Source organism: Lygodium microphyllum, unplaced genomic scaffold (assembly GCF_053477565.2).
Source record: "Lygodium microphyllum isolate KBCC unplaced genomic scaffold, Lygodium_microphyllum_v1.1.10 scaffold_125, whole genome shotgun sequence".
NCBI classification, from domain to species: domain Eukaryota; kingdom Viridiplantae; phylum Streptophyta; class Polypodiopsida; order Schizaeales; family Lygodiaceae; genus Lygodium; species Lygodium microphyllum.
In genome coordinates this window covers 82,356-96,163 of record NW_028229608.1, presented here as the reverse complement: position 1 = coordinate 96,163, position 13,808 = coordinate 82,356, and the positions used below count along the sequence as shown (strand labels likewise).

At 37.9% G+C, this 13,808-nt stretch overlaps 1 pseudogene; it reads left to right on the top strand.

Annotated features, from left to right (window-relative positions):
* Positions 1-2,019: 2,019 nt before the first annotated feature.
* LOC148008534 (uncharacterized) overlaps positions 2,020-13,808 on the top strand; it is a 28,126-nt pseudogene continuing 16,337 nt past the window's right edge.

The window sequence follows — 13,808 nt, the reverse complement described above, 5'->3', positions numbered from 1 at the left end:
CTCTTCTTCTGATATATCTTCATCTTCATCCTATAAGTCTTCTTCATTTTACTTGTCTTCAAGTAGATGGCTCACATCCAAGTCATTAAGCTCATAAGTAGAAGACTCTCTTCATTTGAAGAGCTTGATACGTTTGCCAGCTATTGGTACCTTGACCATGGTTCCATCCATTTTAGCCAAAGTATAAGTAGCATTATCATGTACTACTTTCACCATATATGGTCCAAACCATCGCTTGACTAGCTTCCTGTGAGCACTATATTGATTGTCCAAGCTGCTGTCATAGACAAGTACTCAATCATTCTCTTGAATAGCTCTCGGACAGAGTCGATGATGCTTGTCAAACCTCTTCTTATTCTTCAATATTTTTGCCTTCAGCCTTTCAATGGCTGTCTTGACATCTTCTGGCCTTCTTTCAAGCTGCCTTATGCGCAAAATCAGTAGCTCTTCTCTATTTTTTCCTTCATCACAAGGCAAGGTACTCCATGTGATAATAGAATCCTCAATAGGCATAATAGGTGGCTGCCCATATATTAGTTCAAGCGGCATATAACCTGTTACTGCACTATGGATAGTTCTATCAGCCCATAATGCGAATGGAAGCATTCTAGGCCATTCTCTCATCTTTTCTCTGCAAGATTTTGCCAATGCTTTGAGAATTGATTGATGACCTCTTTCACTCTTGCCATTGCCTTCATGATTGTAGGCTGATGTAAGAGATAGCTTGATTCCCAATTGAGCAAAGAAATGGAGAGCCTCATCGGCATCCAATTCTCCCCTATTAGCAATTACTTTGGCAATACAGCCATACCTGCAAAATGCTTCTTCAAGTAAAAATCTACAAACAGTTTGAGTGGACTTTGTTGTCAAGGCTTTTCCTTCTAGCTAATTTGTGAGATATTCTCTAGCAAGAACTAGATATCTCATGTTCCAAATTCCTGTAGGCATGGTTACTAAATCAACAACCCATTTGTAATGAATAGATAACAGAAAGGTAGGCTGAAGCCCATCTCTATGTTTAACCATAGAGTACATTTGACAAACATGACAAGTCTTGACAAAATGCTCAATGTCTTTATACATGTTTTGCCACCAAAATTTCTCTTTTATTTTAGCAAAAGTGCCCCATATGCCTCTATTGTTACAACTATATATATCATTTCTCACTTGACTTGGATCTCACCTATATATACTAACTCTACATCAATATGAATCATTCTTTGGGAGCATGTCTTGTGTATCTCTCTCGTACTCTCTCTCTCTCTCTCAACATGGTATCAGAGCTATGGATGCGTAGCAACAGCAAGGAAGATAAGTTGTTTATACTTGATTGAATTCTTTGCACAAGTGATGATTTGATACATGAACTTGTTCAAATTAGAAGTATTAGTTAATTTTGTCTTTAAAAATAAAACCACGTCTGGGTGCGTAGCTCTCGTCGTGCTCTCAAATCCTGTCAAAACGACTTGTTAATCGGAGTTTTGGATCAAAAGTTATGACAGTTCAGGATTCAAGACAACAATTCTACTCGAATCTGTGATTCTTTATTTAAAACTGTAATTCTAATTACAGTTCATTAATCCCCAATTACAGTCGTTAATCACTCGTCTTTGTTAATGATGTTGATTATGACAAGCAAACATCTTGCTATTTTTAGCAATGTTTTATTATCGTTCACATTCTTTGCTCGACCGAAATAGCACTTTTCTTATACGCGTTATCTCGTCTTGCACGTTACATCTCTCTATTTTGGGTACTTTTCGTCATTCTTACGTGCATCTCCCTATTTTGATTGTCTTGCGTCTCAACTACGCTCGTCTTGATCATGGTTTGTAGATTCTGCGATCTCATCTTATTTGTTTTCTCTCGACATACAGGCATGGCCAATTGCGTAATTGTTAACGGATATCCGTCAAGGTTCGCTTCCCTTCTTCCAAGGACAAGGCTTTCCTGGGGTGAAAAGCAAAGATGATGCTAATTCTTGAAGGTGATGAATTATTTGATATTGTTTTGGGCAACATGTCTTACCCAGTTCAACCTATTGATGTGATAAATAACAATTCTGTGATTACTGATGGCCCGTTATTTGAACAATGGAAAATTGATCATACTGATTGGATTCATCATGACAAAGCGGCTCGTCGTTATATATTGTCTGCACTTCCTGACTCACTTATGTTGGATATCTTTTATCTGGAAACCTCTCATGCTGTTTGGGAGTATCTTATCTCAACATTTGACAAAAAATCGGTCACCGAAATTTTATATCTCCAAACTTTTTTGAAGAATCTTCAATATAAGGTTGGTACTTCTATGCACTCTCATATCGAGGCTTTTAAAGACATTATCAATCAGCTTGGTGCTGTCGGCGCTCCTGTTGCTAAAAATCAGATTGTTACTCAACTTCTTTATACCATCAAAGATCCTTTATACGACAATATCATCACTATTTTGTCTAACAAGGATCATATCCACTTTGACAAAGCATGTATATCTCTTATTGAATATTCTCAACGTCATGAGAATCATTTGGAAAAATCTGATGCTGTTTTGGTCACTCGCGAACAAAGGGATTTTAATGTTGATGCTGCTTTTGTTGCTCACAAGCGTCCCGTTTCACGTTTTCAGCAAGGTGGACGCTCTAATCAAGGTAGTAAATCTTCTCATCTTGCTTATCCTAACAAACATTGTTCTTATTGTGATAAGAAAGGCCATGTGGCTTTTGATTGCTGGGCACATCAATATGATGAGGAGCATGGAGTTACTACAAAGCAACCTCGCTCGTCCAAAAGTTTTCCTCCTTGTGATTATTATGCACATACAGATTATCCATCTCGTCGTTGTTGTAAACGCAGACATGATGAAGAACATTCTCGAGCTTATATTGTTCAACAAACTACAACTGATGATGATCATACTCATCAGGAGCTCAATTTCGTCCATCATGATATCTCTCCAGAAAAGGTACTTCATGTTCATGTTGGTACTCTATTCATCGTTGATTCAGGTGCCACTGGAAACATGACATACCAATCGCAGTGGCTTCACAATTATCATTCTCTTCCTGTCAAGAAGTTTGTTTACCTTGCGGATGATACGACTTGTCAAGTCAAAGGAGTGGGTGATTTATATCTGGGGACTGTTTCATCCACTAGAATATTAAGAGGAGTTCTTCATGTTCCAGATTTGCAAAGAAATCTTCTTTCTGTTGCTCGTCTAGTTGATCTTGGTTTGTTTGTTGGCTTTGATCATAATCAATGTCGTATAGAGAAAGACGGACATACTATAGCAGTGGCTCCTCGACATGGTAATCTATTTGAGCTATCATTGAACGATACACTTGCAAATGTTGTTACTGCCCCTGGAGATGCAAATTGCAAATTATGGCATCAACGATTTGCACACTCCGATTTTGCCAAAATTCTTGATCTTCATCATCATGGTCTTGTGCAAGGTATGGATCTTAAATCTCATCCATGGATCGGAATATGTGAGTACTGTGCACTTGGAAAACACCATCGTTCGCCTTTCCACACTTCTACTTCATCACATTCCTGTGCTCTCTTGGATTTGGTTCATACCGATATTTGCAGTCCTTTTCTTGCCTCAAAGTCTCAATATCGATATTTTATAACTTTCATTGATGATTTCTCACGGTACACACATGTCTATCTTCTTTGACACAAGTCCGAGGCTTTATCTATATTTAAACAATACAAGATAAGTGTGGAGCTTCAAACGGGATTATCTATAAAGACGCTTCGCAGTGACAATGGCAGTGAATATGTATCCAATCTATTTCATGATTTTTGTAAGGATCAAGGTATTCATCATGAGTTTACAGTTCCTTATTCTCCTCACCAAAATGGTGTTGCTGAGCGCAAAAATCACACTATTCTTAATGATATACGTTGCATGCTTATACACTCTGGTTTGTCTCGAAAGTTTTGGACTGAAGCACTTCTAACAGCCGTTTTTTTTCAAAATCATCTTCCAACAACTGCACCTACTGGTAAAATTCCTATAACAATCTGGACAGGGAAGACACGTTCAGTCTCTCACTTTCGCGCATTTGGTTGCATTGCTTATATTCGTGTACCCAAGGACACTCGACATAAGTTGGATCCTCCAGGTTTGAAGGTTTTTTTTTTTGTTATTCAGATCATTCCAAAGGTTACAAATTTTATGATCCTTCTACTCAAAAGGTTATCATTATTCATGATGCTATATTTGATGAGAAGACTCCGGGTGGCACATGGTCGTCAGATGTTTCAGATGATACGCAGTCTTTGCTTAGTGCGTTTCCTTACTTGCTTTGTGAGTCTACTAATTCTCATGATCATAAACCTCCTTCACCTCCAAAGAAGATTGATGAAAATTTGGAGATCTATGTCGATCTTCCTATTGAGATAGAGCATGGATTCTATTCTATTGAATATGATGTCTTTGATGATGCTATGTCTGTCCAAGAGGATTCAATATTGTATATGGAAGCTATCAATTCGTCTCAAAGGGATCAATGGCAAGAAGCTATGCAAGCTAAGTACAATTCTTTAATCTCCAAAGGTACATGGATTCTTACTGAACTCCCCCCAAATCGTGTTCCTATCAAATGTAAATGGGTTTATAAAACCAAGACCAAAGCTTATGGCTCCGCCTCTTCTCACATGACCTATAGATAGGATTGGCTTTAGGATCTAAGTGTCACAGAGGGCACAGTCACCGTCAGTGACAACTCTAATATTCCCATTCAAGGAGTGTGGACTATTCCTTTGTTGCCAAATAGGCAGTCTTCTTTAGTCAAAGTTTTCTATGTATTTGATTTAGGTTTTAACTTTTTGTCTATTCATGGTCTTACATGGTTTGGTATTCATGTCATATGTACCAAAATGCAGTGACAATGGAGGATAATTCTATAGTGCCATTCTTTGGGCAAGATCCTAGGAGGGTGGGCTTTACATACTCACAACCTTAGCTATGAGGTGTTCCCATGAATTCCAACTACTTTGGTATGCTTGTAATGATCATCTCAATTTTAATACTATAAAACAAGCTTTTTGAAAGGAGATGGTGGATGGACTTCCTACTTCCCTCTTGCTCATAGTTTGTCTCCTAGCTGCTTGAGCGGCAGCCATCATATGTAGCCACATCCTTAGAATGCTAGTAAGAAGGCTTCTACTTTTCATGAGTTGGTTCATATTGACCTTTGCATCCCTATGGGCAAGGCCTCCCTTGGGAAGACCAAGTATCTGATGTTGATTGTCAACAACTTCAATCATTATATGTAGCCTAATTTTTTCAGAGTATAAGAGCAAGGCAAGCTCCTATTTCTGCGAGTGGAAGGTGTTTGTGGAGACATAACTACTCTAGTTTGTGGAGACATAACTACTCTAGTTTGTACCCAGAGGCAAGGGATTTACGGCCAGAGCCCCAACTGGCACCTAACTGTACAAACACAATCAATCGAGTGGTCGTTTGTTTGGCCAATTGTTAAGGTATATTCCTTCTCTCCGAATGCATCCAGCATTCGATCTGAGATCAATTTCGACTTGGAAAGATCCCCAAGGGTTTGTTGTTTGTTTATCCTTTTATCCTTGGGTTAGGGTTTTAAAGACGCAAATACCGACGTTTTTAAAGACGCAGATACCGACGCTAATAGCGACGACTTACTGCGGTAACATTTCACCGAAACCCAAACGTTTCTTTCATATGAGCGCGCGAAGGTGGAGAGAAAGAGAAAGGGAGGTGAGGAAGAGAGGGAGGTGAGCAAGGAAGCAAGCCGCGAGCCGCATGCAAGGAGAGGAGCGCCGCCTGCAAGAAGAGGTCGTTGAAGAAGAAGAGAGCACGATAGTATGCCTTGTTTTGGTTTCTTTACAATCTTTGTTTTGCTTTGCAATGTAGGTTAGAAAGTGTTGGTTTGTCTTCGATCTTTGTGTTGCTTTGCAATGTAGGTTAGAAAGTATTGAAAGAGAGAGAAATGGAAGCGAGTGTTTTCAAAATTTTTCTTGTGTTGGTTTTTATTCTTTGCAATGTAGGTACGAAAATGTATGTGTGTGAGCATAGTTTAGAGCCGACCTCAAAGATAGATAAGTTTAGAGCCAAACTCAAAGAGATAGGTATGAAAATTAAAAAAAAAAGACCTGAAATATATATAGTGGAGTGGTCCCAATATACAATATAGAATTGTTATTAAAATATCATTCCATTACATCGCACTCAAGATGTCTAGCACTCACGACCAACATGGTGGTGATCGTGAGGCTTGGCTCAATCAACGTGTCCCCTGTCCATGCACGCAATGCAAATTGGCCATTGTCGGAAATGTGATTTGTCCATAGAGCATGTGCAACAGTATGGAGAGTTTCGAGTTGAGATAATCGACCAAGCAATCTTGAATTACGAGATTGCGGTAAGTTCTCTCTCATTACGTACTATATGACATGTAATTGATTTAAGAATAACAGTTTGGGGTTATCTTAGAAGTTAGCTCCTTAACGTCCTTTACAGGGTCAGGGTCAGGGCCATGTCGATACATTGCAGTCCGCAGATCTCTTGCATCTAGTAAGACGGGTTTATCCGCGCTCTATACAAATGCCGTCCGAGATAACTAATTGTCTCATAGAAGGTGATAACTCTCAACCCCCTTCTATGGGTGAGAATGCTGGAGAGATGGACGATCCTCTTGCTTTTTTGGAGCCCGAGTTAGAGGACATGATTGAATCATTGCTTCCGATGGACTCGGAATCCCAAGATCCTTTAATTGCGGAGGCTGCCATTCCATTGTATGATGGGAGTCGGGTATCCCGTTTGAAGACACTTCTTGCATTGTTGAGCATACAAACAAAGTATGGATGGAGCGATGCGAGTGTGACAGAGCTATTCAGGTATATTATGATGTGTATGATTCTTTATTGAAAGCCATTAAAATGTGCTATGTAGTACTCAAATAACATGCTTCATTGCAATTCGTAGAACGTTGAAATCTTACATTTTTCCTACCCAAAACACGATGCCTGAGTCTCATGAGGATGCAAGACAAGTGTTGCGAAAGCTAGGCATGGATTATAATTGCATTCATGCTTGCCCCAATGATTGTGTTCTCTTCTGCGGAGAGTTTTAATTGTTGGCCACATGTCCCAAGTGTGGTGGGAACAGGTATCGAAATGACTTCCAAGGACAGACCGTTCCGCAGAAGGTTTTGAGGCACTTTCCACTGATGGTCACGTGGATGACATTTCAGAGTAGAGCACATCGACAAGTTACGCTCGACAATGAACTGTGGAGTGATGGCAATGTTTGAACAGGACTGTTCGGCGAGGGCCGACTGGCTTTGTTGAGATTGACTCAACGAAGAAGTGGACCGATTTGAGTGATACATTTGTTTTGCCAAATCACTGTGAGTAGGTAAGTGTCCCTAATACTTGATGCGCTTTAGCAATCTCAAAGTGGACTTTTATACTAATCATAATATGGATCAGGTCATCTTTTTCCCTAATCCGCAACAACCTCAATGGTGATATGTCATTCCCATGACATCTAAGAGTATCCCCGTGTTTGCTAGAACCCCCATACTGATCATAGAAGAGACACCTTTAATAGGGGCAATGATAGAAGCCATACAAGAAACTAGGATGAACTGCTTGGAGGACCAAGACATCTCACCTATGGAGATAGAGGAGATCGAGGATGGGTTTTTTGAAAATGAAGCAAAGTCCTCATTTTGTGGAGAATTTTGTATAGATCTCCCGGTGTATACTGAGCTATGTCAAGATGAGATTGTGGAACCCTAAACAAAAGTGACTAGATCAAAACATTCCTCCCACTACAACATGCCACTTTTTGCAAATCGGTTCGGACAGTTTGTATGTTTTTGGAGTATGGTGTTTTGTATTATCTATTTTTTTAATTATTTTAAAATTAAGTCTTACAAATTAAGTCTTAATTTTATTATGTCTTGCAATTAATTATCTAATTGACTTATTTTTTCCTTGTATGTGCAGGTTTAGGATTTGGGCACGGACGACAGGATGAGTTGGGATTTTACAGATGACGACATTGATGCAATACTAGCGCGTTTCTCACCGGAGCAGCTAGCACGGGTCAGAGATAGAGCCAATGCACAGCTTTCCCGTTCCACCTCAGCACGATCGGCAGACTCTAGACGGTTCAATGCTTCGGTCTCTAGTAGATGCAGTCGTAGGTCTCGCTTTGCTTCAAAGTCACGTGGTCGAGGAGGAGGTAGCTCCTGTTGTCGGGATGCGGATGTAGTCTCTCCCACTCGCACTGCCACCAGGGAGTCGACACCGTCTTTCACTAGCGGTGGCGGGCAGACGTCTACTGCTCCCACTCCACTCACCCCACCGATCACACCTAGGGCCGACAAGAAGTACATGAAACCCACTCCTCCAGGTATGTATTTTCGCATGAAGATTTTCGCAGTAGCACTTATTAATTCAAATTGTGTTTGACACATTTGTATTAATGTCATGAAAGCATTTGTTTGCAAAATCTTACAGGTTACTCGTATCTCATAGATAAGGCCTCTGGCCATTTATACATGAATGATGATGGAAAAGCTGTCATCTCTAGGATGCATGAGTTGTGTCAACAAGTATTTTGGCACAACATTTACAGACAAGTGGAAGAAGATCCTAGATGCCAGCAAGGAGTACATAATCGATACATTGTATCGAGAGTTCCCTCAACCCTCTAGCAATGATAGATTTTCGAGAGGATGGATGATGACGCGTATGCATGACTATCAGTCGCATAGACAGTCTGATGCATGCGAAGGAGTCAAGTAGGGCAAATCGAAGTCGGAGTGGCTGGATACAGAGGATTGGAGTAATCTCTAGGATGAGGCGACATTCACTCCAGACAAGTGGAAGCAGCAGAAGGATGCAGCAAAGGCGCGCTTGGACGCAGGATCGGTGCATCACCTTGGTAGCGGTAGCCACGCAATATTCGTGGCAGATTTCGTAAGTATTAATAGGGTAGAGTACTCTAATTTAATGACATCCATGTTGATGTATGTATTTCGAATATGAATCTCAAGTACGTTGTTTTTCAATGTTTCTGTGCCATAGCAAGGTTTTACGAATCGCGACCCGACTGCATTAGAGGTGACATAAGGGGAGAAGCATGGCTTGAGTGCCCTAATCGAGAAGCTCTATGCTCGCGGATGATCGGTAAGTAGTAAAAAAAATCATTCCTAATTTGAGAAATCTATCATTATATGTTAGTTTGTATTTGGTACTCACAATTATATATGTATTTGCTGTTGCAGACTCCCTTCGATATGCCACTACAGCGAGAGGAGTTTTCTGATGCGGATGAGTTGTAGAAAGCAGATTAGGCTACATAGGATTACTCCCCATCTTGTATTATGTAAGGCCTTATGGCCTCTATTCTCCATATGTAATAGCAAAGTATATATGATTCGGACTTCTATGTTGTAGCATGACTCCATATTTACTTTGTCGCAGTAGCACTTCTCAATTTAAGTTCTGTTATTTTCTTTATCAATGCAGTGCACATTTCTGTTAATTAATTTCATGAAAGTACTTGTTTGCAAAGTCTTGTAATTATTTGGGATCGATTGTCTAACTTCTTTGATAGTAGGAATTGTCTCTTAGCCATGTGTGGCTCTAACTGTGGCAAGGCTACATCTGTAGCTCTGCCACAAAAAACTTTTATTCTCTACAACTGTCGGTATCAGCGTCGGAAAATATTTCTGCAATTGTCGGTATTAGCGTCGGAAATTTCTCTGTAACTGTCACTATTTTCATCGGTATTAGCGTCGCTAAATAGTGAGGCAAATAGCGACGGTTTTGTAGCGACGCTAATACCGACGACGTGGATATTTTTTATATATAAAGAAAATGTCGTTATAAACGTCGTTATAGCATGTATATGTTGTAGTGTCTACCTAGGGTTCTTGTCAATATTGACATGTCTCTATGTCCAACATCTAAGCACCATTATCATAAATTCTACCTCTCATTTAAAGTAGCTTATCTTGAACTTGAACCCCTAAGATACCCCTTCTTCCTTTGAATCAAAGGGAACTTCTTTGAATTTTCCAAACACTCTAGCCAAGAAAGAAATTGTTTTAAGTACTAGAGGTCTGCTTATCATTGGAATGAAATTTCTAATTGAGTTATCTATTGCTACTCTTTTTCCTTCAAATTATAATACAAATTTCTCTTCTTGTATTTGTACTTGCATCTCTCTATCACAAATTGTGCTAATTTCTATCAAATTGTGATTAGTCATGTTGCAAAACACAACTAGCAACAAGTTCTTAAGCACTCTAAGGGAAAACATTATTCAAATCATATCACAAAGAAGCTATTTCCCTATACCTCTATATCTCTTCTAGGTTTCTAATCCATTTTTAGTAGCTTAACACTCCTTCTACCTAGGGTTCTTATCAATACTGACATGTCTCTATGCCCAAAATCCAAGTACCATTATCATAAATTCTACCACTCATTTAAAGTAGCTTATCTCAGACATGAACCCTTAAGATAGCCCTTCTTCCTTTGAAACAAAGGGCACTTCTTTGAATTATCCAACCATTCGAGCCAAGAAAGAAATTATTTTAAGTACTAGAGGTTTGCCTATCACTTTCCATTACAAATGACAACATTGTCTATGATCATGAATTAAGTTACAAACACAAAGTTTTCCACCTAAAGATCTCCCCATGTCAAACTTCAAGAGTATTAAGGTTTTTTAAAGCAACTTAGCAAAGTATTTTGAAATATCACTTATTATTATCAACTTATCTTCAATAAATGAGTCCTAAGCCTCATTTTTTGCACTTTTCCAACTTTCCACATCCAATGGTTCTTATAACACAATTTCCGTTGAAGGTACTTTGTCTTGTATCTTCTTATAGTCACATTATTAATGTGATTTCAAGAATTTTGGGGTTGTACAAAAGCATAGACAAGTTATTTTTATCTCAAGTTCAAATCACGATGGAGCTTCACAACATCCTTCCTTTGGATTGGAAGAAGAGACTATTTAATTCATGTTTGTATCATGTGGTATCATCACAAATTTCACCTAGAATTGGAGAAATTTATTCATAGAAAACACCAATAACATCCTATTCGAAACAACACAATAAAAGAAGGAGATCATGAGAACCTTTAAGATCTTACATCCAACTTTAGCATCCTTTCCTTGATGCTCAAATAACATAGAGCTAGTTATATGATCAAATCATAGAGGTAGCTTCTCTTCAACTTGAACCTTATAATGAAGATTACCTAAGTTGAAGTAATGAGGGTTGCTATGTCTAATAGAGTATATATGACATACTTCATAGGAAAGCTACAATACATGTTGTAATGAGGGTTGTTATGTCCAATAGAGTATATATTGCGTACTTCATAAGAAAACTACAATACATCCTCACTGCTAAAGTTAAGAAGAGGGGATAGCTCTAACACCTTCAATTAACTCTCTGTGTGTGTGTGTGACCCCTTGTCCCTCCCTCTCCCTCTTCCTCTTCATCTTTCTTTGCATGTTTACTTTTTATTCCTACGAAATTCTTTTCCCTTTTTTAAAAAGGATTTTTGCAATTTCTAATATCATCTGGTTTTGTATTTCAAAATGTGTCACATGTAAGCACACATGAAATCATGCATAGAAATATCTTAGGAAGTTTATGTTTAAAATAGCATTTAAATATCAAAATGTCATTTCTATGTTTTTTCTCAAAAAGAACGAAGAAATGAGTGCATATACATATATTTGTAAGATGACATATATGTGTATATTTGCATTCATTCACTCAAAAAAACTTATTGAAATGCACATCAAAATTAATGTTTACATCATCCTTTAAATGAAATGTACTCCCTTGTGCTTATATATGAATTCTCATGAAAAATAAGACATGCCTGCTAATACACATCATACTCCATGTGTTTGCTTCGATTTTGTTATATTGGTTGATTGTAAACATTGTATGCACGAGTTATTTTGCTTATTGCAATCCTCCATGATTGTGTTTAAGATTTGTTTAGTGAGTTAGTGTTCACAAGGATAAATTGAGAGAGAGAGAGAGAGTGTGTGTGTGTGTGTGTGTAAGGAAGAGAACATGGATCTTAGGGAGTCACTTGATTATATCACATAGGTTTAAAAGAAGTGATCTTTTAATACCTATTTTAGATATATTTTATATAAAGAAGGATACCATATAAAGGGGTCATTTACAAATTGAATATAAAAAGATATTATTTATTTAGGAAAAATTCATAGGTAAGAATATTTTTAAATAAGCCTTCAATGCACATTAGATAGAAGCTTTATATGTAGTGAGCCCTCCAAGATGTAGATGGACCATTTTAAGGAAACATAAGTTTCAAGGTATTGACAATGTGATATAGAATTGTATAAGTGAGAGTTCCAAATTTAAATTTTAGAGCATCCCATAACTAGGTCATGTCACTTAACTTATGGAAGTCGTGGTGGAATATCCCTTAAGCAACCTTCCATGTCAAAAATTTGCAGTGCCTGCTTTCTTGCCTTTTAGTACTATCAAATATTACTAGAAGGCTTTAGCAATGTAGTACACATACCAATATATGATGTGGATCTTTGTATATGATGTGGATCTTTTTGGGTATCACACATACCAATATCAATATATGATGTGGATCTTTGTATATGACGTGGAACTCCTAATGTTTGATATAGGTTTCCTTGTCAAGAAACTTGGTTATATATTGATATAGATATCTTGATCAAGATTGTTGGCATAGGGGATTTTCCACTTTGAAAATCTTATATATACCATGATGAAGGTAGCGCTCATGGTACAAAATATACTCCACTTAGAGGTATTAATGTGGGATCAAGTTTTCACATGTACTTTGAATACTTCTATAATGATATGGTCCATACCATAATCCACATACACCTTGGCCATTCCCAAAACTATGCACAGTTCTTGCATTGTTGCCACATGTACAACAACTGCAAAGTTAATGCTAGCTAGTAGTGATATAGAAAAATCTTAAATGGTCCAAAGAGAAGAACATGGTCTTGAAATCTCCCTCATCATGCTAACGTTTTCCATTATGTAGATTCACATTCATTACAAATTACATTGTGAGACAACTGATTTTTGCTAATATTATTAGGAAGGGTTTGTATATTTCTCTACAAACCATTAGACACAGTGGGAATCATAAATCCATAACAAATCTAATCTTGTATGTATATGTGACTTTCATGTGTGATCAAACTATTTCATCATGACTAACAACATTTGGTTTGTCTCTAGTCAAAGTGTTATCATACCTCACCATGTACCTTTTCACCAATATCATCCCACAAAAATTTCGTCTTGCACATACACATAATAATACGAGTAAAAAAGGAATAGAACTTGAAACTTGAAACTTAAATATTCAAATTAGTATAAACTTTGAATTCATGAAAAGAAAATAACCATAATTGATCATAGATAATAATCATGAGTTGTTAATACATGAGTGTAATGAATGAGTAAGAGAAGAGAGGAGAATGAGCTAAAGGGAGAGAAAGAGACAAGGAATAAGAGAAAGAAAGACTAGAAGAGGAGAAAGAAAGACAAAAAAGAGGGGAGAAAGGAGGAAGAAGCCATGGAAGCTGAAGATAAAGGTGAAGAGTATGTTTTTGATAACAACTTGATGCCCTAAACTGGGACTCTTACACCTTATATACTTAGATCAGTGTAACAGGGCGTTTGACCTCCTACTTTCTATATATCTCACTCATTACAATATATCCCCACCCTGAAAGTTTTT